The sequence below is a fragment of the Schistocerca piceifrons genome, unplaced genomic scaffold, assembly GCF_021461385.2.
Source record: "Schistocerca piceifrons isolate TAMUIC-IGC-003096 unplaced genomic scaffold, iqSchPice1.1 HiC_scaffold_73, whole genome shotgun sequence".
NCBI classification, from domain to species: Eukaryota; Metazoa; Arthropoda; class Insecta; order Orthoptera; family Acrididae; genus Schistocerca; species Schistocerca piceifrons.
The window spans coordinates 22,501-30,000 of NW_025728981.1; the positions used below are offsets into that span (position 1 = coordinate 22,501).

Genomic DNA, 7,500 nt, shown 5'->3' on the forward strand with positions numbered 1-7,500 from the left:
CTAATAAGCCAAAGGTGCATCCTGACGTGACAAATCTCATCATGTCACAAGCATTCACTTACTATAATCACTATCAACGAACCTGCCGCCCCGCCCCCCCCCCCCCCCCCACACCTTTCCTTACAACAACGTGTAACCTAACCTAACCCATGTTGTACCTTAACCTAACCCATGTTGTACCTTAACCTAACCCATGTTGTGCCTTAACCTAACCCATGTTGTGCCTTAACCTAACCCATGTTGTCCCCTAACCTAACCCAAGTTGTCCCCTAACCTAACCCATGTTGTCCCTTAACCTAACCCATGTTGTGCCTTAACCTAACCCATGTTGTGCCTTAACCTAACCCATGTTGTCCCCTAACCTAACCCATGTTGTCCCCTAACCTAACCCATGTTGTGCCTTAACCTAACCCATGTTGTCCCCTAACCTAACCCATGTTGTGCCTTAACCTAACCCATGTTGTCCCCTAACCTAACCCATGTTGTCCCCTAACCTAACCCATGTTGTCCCCTAACCTAACCCATGTTGTGCCTTAACCTAACCCATGTTGTGCCTTAACCTAACCCATGTTGTCCCCTAACCTAACCCAAGTTGTCCCCTAACCTAACCCATGTTGTCCCCTAACCTAACCCATGTTGTGCCTTAACCTAACCCATGTTGTGCCTTAACCTAACCCATGTTGTGCCTTAACCTAACCCATGTTGTCCCCTAACCTAACCCATGTTGTCCCCTAACCTAACCCATGTTGTGCCTTAACCTAACCCATGTTGTCCCCTAACCTAACCCATGTTGTGCCTTAACCTAACCCATGTTGTCCCCTAACCTAACCCATGTTGTCCCCTAACCTAACCCATGTTGTCCCCTAACCTAACCCATGTTGTGCCTTAACCTAACCCATGTTGTGCCTTAACCTAACCCATGTTGTCCCCTAACCTAACCCATGTTGTCCCCTAACCTAACCCATGTTGTCCCCTAACCTAACCCATGTTGTCCCCTAACCTAACCCATGTTGTCCCCTAACCTAACCCATGTTGTCCCCTAACCTAACCCATGTTGTCCCCTAACCTAACCCATGTTGTCCCCTAACCTAACCCATGTTGTCCCCTAACCTAACCCATGTTGTCCCCTAACCTAACCCATGTTGTGCCCTAACCTAACCCATGTTGTGCCCTAACCTAACCCATGTTGTGCCCTAACCTAACCCATGTTGTGCCTTAACCTAACCCATGTTGTGCCTTAACCTAACCCATGTTGTCCCCTAACCTAACCCAAGTTGTCCCCTAACCTAACCCATGTTGTCCCCTAACCTAACCCATGTTGTGCCTTAACCTAACCCATGTTGTGCCTTAACCTAACCCATGTTGTGCCTTAACCTAACCCATGTTGTCCCCTAACCTAACCCATGTTGTCCCCTAACCTAACCCATGTTGTGCCTTAACCTAACCCATGTTGTCCCCTAACCTAACCCATGTTGTGCCTTAACCTAACCCATGTTGTCCCCTAACCTAACCCATGTTGTCCCCTAACCTAACCCATGTTGTCCCCTAACCTAACCCATGTTGTGCCTTAACCTAACCCATGTTGTGCCTTAACCTAACCCATGTTGTGCCGTAACCTAACCCATGTTGTGCCTTAACCTAACCCATGTTGTGCCTTAACCTAACCCATGTTGTGCCTTAACCTAACCCATGTTGTGCCTTAACCTAACCCATGTTGTGCCTTAACCTAACCCACGTTGTCCCCTAACGTAACCCACGTTGTCCCCTAACGTAACCCACGTTGTCCCCTAACGTAACCCACGTTGTCCCCTAACGTAACCCACGTTGTCCCCTAACGTAACCCACGTTGTCCCCTAACGTAACCCACGTTGTCCCCTAACGTAACCCACGTTGTCGCCTATCGTAACCCACGTTGTCGCCTAAACCTGCTCTGTAATTGTTATACGACTCGTTCAATTAGTGTAGTGTTGCCCACCCGCAACCCTCGCAATATAGTTCGCTACTCGCACTGCCCGCTCCCCTGTGTATCGCTTCATGTTAAACACCTTGCAAGTCTTGCTGACTTTCCACATGCTCCTGCTGTACACTGTAATGTGGATGGCAGCAGGGCGTACATGCCGCCCCCCCCCCCCCCCCACCTCTCCCCACGTCCCCACCTTGCCCCCTGCCTTCGCAAGGTGGTTGGTGACAAGTTTGCATGTTCAATGCCCTTCGCATGCGACGTACGCAGGCTACGTTGTGGTGCGGCCTGTGTCAACTGTCCGCTGATGTCGTACGCGTGAACCACAATCTGTACTGCACATTCGTCCTTATGTACTGAATGATACATCGTGGCACATGTGTGACCGTACAACGACTGCGCCCAAAAACGGCGGACCATACAGTGCAAATATTGTGCACGCAGCTACGTGTCGTCTCCCTATGAGAGCTGGATTGCAGTGTGGTACGCCATAGAGACGTGTGGGAGGAACGGACGCCGTGGATGGCGATCAGCATGAGCTGTCTGTTGATGTATTCGGACCTAGTCGTCTCTCCTCACACACCGTGATGGCATGGTGCAGCGCGTTCCATATCTGCGACATGCTACAGAAGCCGGTTGACAGTCGTTCGAGCAATGGACATCGCATACGTACGGGGGCCACCTTCCACGTATTGTCTAGGCGTGCACATTTTGTTGCGTGTATGTGGGCAGACGTAGTGTGGCGTGACACCTGACACAGGCATGCAATAATGGTTGAAGTTGCAAATGGCGATGGACGCCTACGTTTTCTGGTGAAGTTACGCAAATGAAGAAATGGTAACCCGTTGTGGTGCGGTTGTTCTCGCTAGGGGTGAATCGGTGATGGCGACGATAGGTTGAGGTACTAACCGGTTGTTCCAGCGATACCCACCATGCCGACGAAACTGAACGGCATCTGGGTGTGAAGCGATACGCGGCGGTGGCTGGGTGGGACCGTCCCCGGCCGGTGAGGGGGCGCCTCCCGGCGTGCTGGCCGCGCGGTGCGTGGGCGCACGCGCTACAGCCGGCTGGTGGGGGCGGCCAGTGGCAGGCGCGCCGGCCGACGGACGCGGCAGGCGTCGCAGCTGCGCGCCGGCGCACCCTGCGCGCGGCGCCGTGCGGCCAAAGTAGGTCCTCGCGGGCCCGGTGCGAAGCGCGGTGGACATCTGCAGTGTGCTGGTCCGATTGAGGACTGTGTGCGTTGAGGATGCGCCGCCGCCCGGCGCTCGGCGCCGCGACGCCGTCTGCTGCTCGGTCGCCCCAGCGGTTCTCGCTGGTGGTTTGTATCGCAGCTGTGCGGATGTGTTGGCGTGTGCGCTGTGCTGGGAGAGTTCGCTTCGGCACCCAAGTGGGGCTTTTGTCCTTCTGTGGCGCTGGCGTTGGAGCTGCCGGTCACCGTAGGTGGCGCGTGTTGTCTCCCGCCGGCAATGCCACGACAGCACGCTCCCGGGCCTCTGTCGGCAGCGGCAAGCTCAGTTGGGAGCACGGGTGGTCGCACCGAAAGCGTCTACTCGCCTAACTCCGGGCGATTGCGCCTCTCTCGAACCCGACCAAGTACTTGGGACGGCGCTGCGCGCCGCCGGGACCTGAGAGGGTTTCGAGGTGTATTGTGCAGGGGAGCTCAGCCTCCTCCTGTTTGCAGAATGATTGAGCGGACGCTTGCGTGTTCGCGCGGGCCCCCGGGACACACTCCCGGGCGGCCGGCTGCTCAGCTCTAGTTGACGCAGCTCCCTGGTTGATCCTGCCAGTAGTCATATGCTTGTCTCAAAGATTAAGCCATGCATGTCTCAGTACAAGCCGCATTAAGGTGAAACCGCGAATGGCTCATTAAATCAGTTATGGTTCCTTAGATCGTACCCACGTTACTTGGATAACTGTGGTAATTCTAGAGCTAATACATGCAAACAGAGTCCCGACCAGAGATGGAAGGGACGCTTTTATTAGATCAAAACCAATCGGTCGGCTCGTCCGGTCCGTTTGCCTTGGTGACTCTGAATAACTTTGGGCTGATCGCACGGTCCTCGTACCGGCGACGCATCTTTCAAATGTCTGCCTTATCAACTGTCGATGGTAGGTTCTGCGCCTACCATGGTTGTAACGGGTAACGGGGAATCAGGGTTCGATTCCGGAGAGGGAGCCTGAGAAACGGCTACCACATCCAAGGAAGGCAGCAGGCGCGCAAATTACCCACTCCCGGCACGGGGAGGTAGTGACGAAAAATAACGATACGGGACTCATCCGAGGCCCCGTAATCGGAATGAGTACACTTTAAATCCTTTAACGAGTATCTATTGGAGGGCAAGTCTGGTGCCAGCAGCCGCGGTAATTCCAGCTCCAATAGCGTATATTAAAGTTGTTGCGGTTAAAAAGCTCGTAGTTGGATTTGTGTCCCACGCTGTTGGTTCACCGCCCGTCGGTGTTTAACTGGCATGTATCGTGGGACGTCCTGCCGGTGGGGCGAGCCGAAGGCGTGCGACCGCCCCGTGCGTGCTCGTGCGTCCCGAGGCGGACCCCGTTGAAATCCTACCAGGGTGCTCTTTATTGAGTGTCTCGGTGGGCCGGCACGTTTACTTTGAACAAATTAGAGTGCTTAAAGCAGGCAAGCCCGCCTGAATACTGTGTGCATGGAATAATGGAATAGGACCTCGGTTCTATTTTGTTGGTTTTCGGAACCCGAGGTAATGATTAATAGGGACAGGCGGGGGCATTCGTATTGCGACGTTAGAGGTGAAATTCTTGGATCGTCGCAAGACGAACAGAAGCGAAAGCATTTGCCAAGTATGTTTTCATTAATCAAGAACGAAAGTTAGAGGTTCGAAGGCGATCAGATACCGCCCTAGTTCTAACCATAAACGATGCCAGCCAGCGATCCGCCGCAGTTCCTCCGATGACTCGGCGGGCAGCCTCCGGGAAACCAAAGCTTTTGGGTTCCGGGGGAAGTATGGTTGCAAAGCTGAAACTTAAAGGAATTGACGGAAGGGCACCACCAGGAGTGGAGCCTGCGGCTTAATTTGACTCAACACGGGAAACCTCACCAGGCCCGGACACCGGAAGGATTGACAGATTGATAGCTCTTTCTTGATTCGGTGGGTGGTGGTGCATGGCCGTTCTTAGTTGGTGGAGCGATTTGTCTGGTTAATTCCGATAACGAACGAGACTCTAGCCTGCTAACTAGTCGCGTGACATCCTTCGTGCTGTCAGCGATTACTTTTCTTCTTAGAGGGACAGGCGGCTTCTAGCCGCACGAGATTGAGCAATAACAGGTCTGTGATGCCCTTAGATGTTCTGGGCCGCACGCGCGCTACACTGAAGGAATCAGCGTGTCTTCCTAGGCCGAAAGGTCGGGGTAACCCGCTGAACCTCCTTCGTGCTAGGGATTGGGGCTTGCAATTGTTCCCCATGAACGAGGAATTCCCAGTAAGCGCGAGTCATAAGCTCGCGTTGATTACGTCCCTGCCCTTTGTACACACCGCCCGTCGCTACTACCGATTGAATGATTTAGTGAGGTCTTCGGACTGGTACGCGGCATTGACTCTGTCGTTGCCGATGCTACCGGAAAGATGACCAAACTTGATCATTTAGAGGAAGTAAAAGTCGTAACAAGGTTTCCGTAGGTGAACCTGCGGAAGGATCATTACCGACTAGACTGCATGTCTTTCGATGTGCGTGTCGTGTCGCGCAACACGCTACCTGTACGGCTCGCAGTAGCCGTGCGCCGCGTGCGGAACCACGCGTGCCTCTCAAAACTAGCGGCAATGTTGTGTGGTACGAGCGCTGAAGCGCTGGAGCGGCTGGCCTGCGGCACCTGGCGCCTGGCGCCGGTTTTGAATGACTTTCGCCCGAGTGCCTGTCCGCTCCGGTGTGGAGCCGTACGACGCCCGTCGGCCGTGAGGCCGTTGGACACAGAACGCTGGAACAGGGGCCGCCACACGCCTCACTCCCGCCTATGCGACCGTCTCGAAAGAGACGGCGGAAACTTGAGAAAAGATCACCCAGGACGGTGGATCACTCGGCTCGTGGGTCGATGAAGAACGCAGCAAATTGCGCGTCGACATGTGAACTGCAGGACACATGAACATCGACGTTTCGAACGCACATTGCGGTCCATGGATTCCGTTCCCGGGCCACGTCTGGCTGAGGGTCGGCTACGTATACTGAAGCGCGCGGCGTTTGCCCCGCTTCGCAGACCTGGGAGTGTCGCGGCCGCCTGTGGGGCCGGCCGCGTCTCCTCAAACGTGCGATGCGCGCCCGTCGCCTGGCGGTTCGCATACCGGTACTTTCTCGGTAGCGTGCACAGCCGGCTGGCGGTGTGGCGTGCGACACCTCGTACAACGACCTCAGAGCAGGCGAGACTACCCGCTGAATTTAAGCATATTACTAAGCGGAGGAAAAGAAACTAACAAGGATTCCCCCAGTAGCGGCGAGCGAACAGGGAAGAGTCCAGCACCGAACCCCGCAGGCTGCCGCCTGTCGTGGCATGTGGTGTTTGGGAGGGTCCACTACCCCGACGCCTCGCGCCGAGCCCAAGTCCAACTTGAATGAGGCCACGGCCCGTAGAGGGTGCCAGGCCCGTAGCGGCCGGTGCGAGCGTCGGCGGGACCTCTCCTTCGAGTCGGGTTGCTTGAGAGTGCAGCTCCAAGTGGGTGGTAAACTCCATCTGAGACTAAATATGACCACAGAGACCGATAGCGAACAAGTACCGTGAGGGAAAGTTGAAAAGAACTTTGAAGAGAGAGTTCAAAAGTACGTGAAACCGTTCTGGGGTAAACGTGAGAAGTCCGAAAGGTCGAACGGGTGAGATTCACGCCCATCCGGCCACTGGCCTCCGCCCTCGGCAGATGGGGCCGGCCGCCCGCGCGGAGCAATCCGCGGCGGGGTCGTGTCCGGTTGCCTTTCCACTCGCCGCGGGGTGGGGCCGTTCCGGTGTGCGGTGGGCCGCACTTCTCCCCTAGTAGGACGTCGCGACCCGCTGGGTGCCGGCCTACGGCCCGGGTGCGCAGCCTGTCCTTCCGCGGGCCTCGGTTCGCGTCTGTTGGGCAGAGCCCCGGTGTCCTGGCTGGCTGCCCGGCGGTATATCTGGAGGAGTCGATTCGCCCCTTTGGGCGCTCGGGCTCCCGGCAAGCGCGCGCGGTTCTTCCCGGATGACGGACCTACCTGGCCCGGCCCCGGACCCGCGCCGCTGTTGGCTCGGGATGCTCTCGGGCGGAATAATCGCTCCCGTCAGCGGCGCTTCAGCTTTGGACAATTTCACGACCCGTCTTGAAACACGGACCAAGGAGTCTAACATGTGCGCGAGTCATTGGGCTGTACGAAACCTAAAGGCGTAATGAAAGTGAAGGTCTCGCCTTGCGCGGGCCGAGGGAGGATGGGGCTTCCCCGCCCTTCACGGGGCGGCGGCCTCCGCACTCCCGGGGCGTCTCGTCCTCATTGCGAGGTGAGGCGCACCTAGAGCGTACACGTTGGGACCCGAAAGATGGTGAACTATGCCTGGCCAGGACGAA

At 56.1% G+C, this 7,500-nt stretch overlaps 2 non-coding genes and 1 pseudogene across 2 annotated transcripts; all 3 read left to right on the plus strand.

Moving 5' to 3' along the window:
• Positions 1-3,727: 3,727 nt before the first annotated feature.
• On the plus strand, positions 3,728-5,636 carry LOC124770035. The gene has a single exon (XR_007013052.1). It is a non-coding gene; the product is annotated as a small subunit ribosomal RNA (ribosomal RNA).
• Positions 5,637-5,988: 352 nt separating this feature from the next.
• Positions 5,989-6,143, plus strand: LOC124770043. Its single transcript, XR_007013055.1, has one exon. It is a non-coding gene; the product is annotated as a 5.8S ribosomal RNA (ribosomal RNA).
• Positions 6,144-6,331: 188 nt separating this feature from the next.
• LOC124770040 overlaps positions 6,332-7,500 on the plus strand; it is a 4,223-nt pseudogene continuing 3,054 nt past the window's right edge.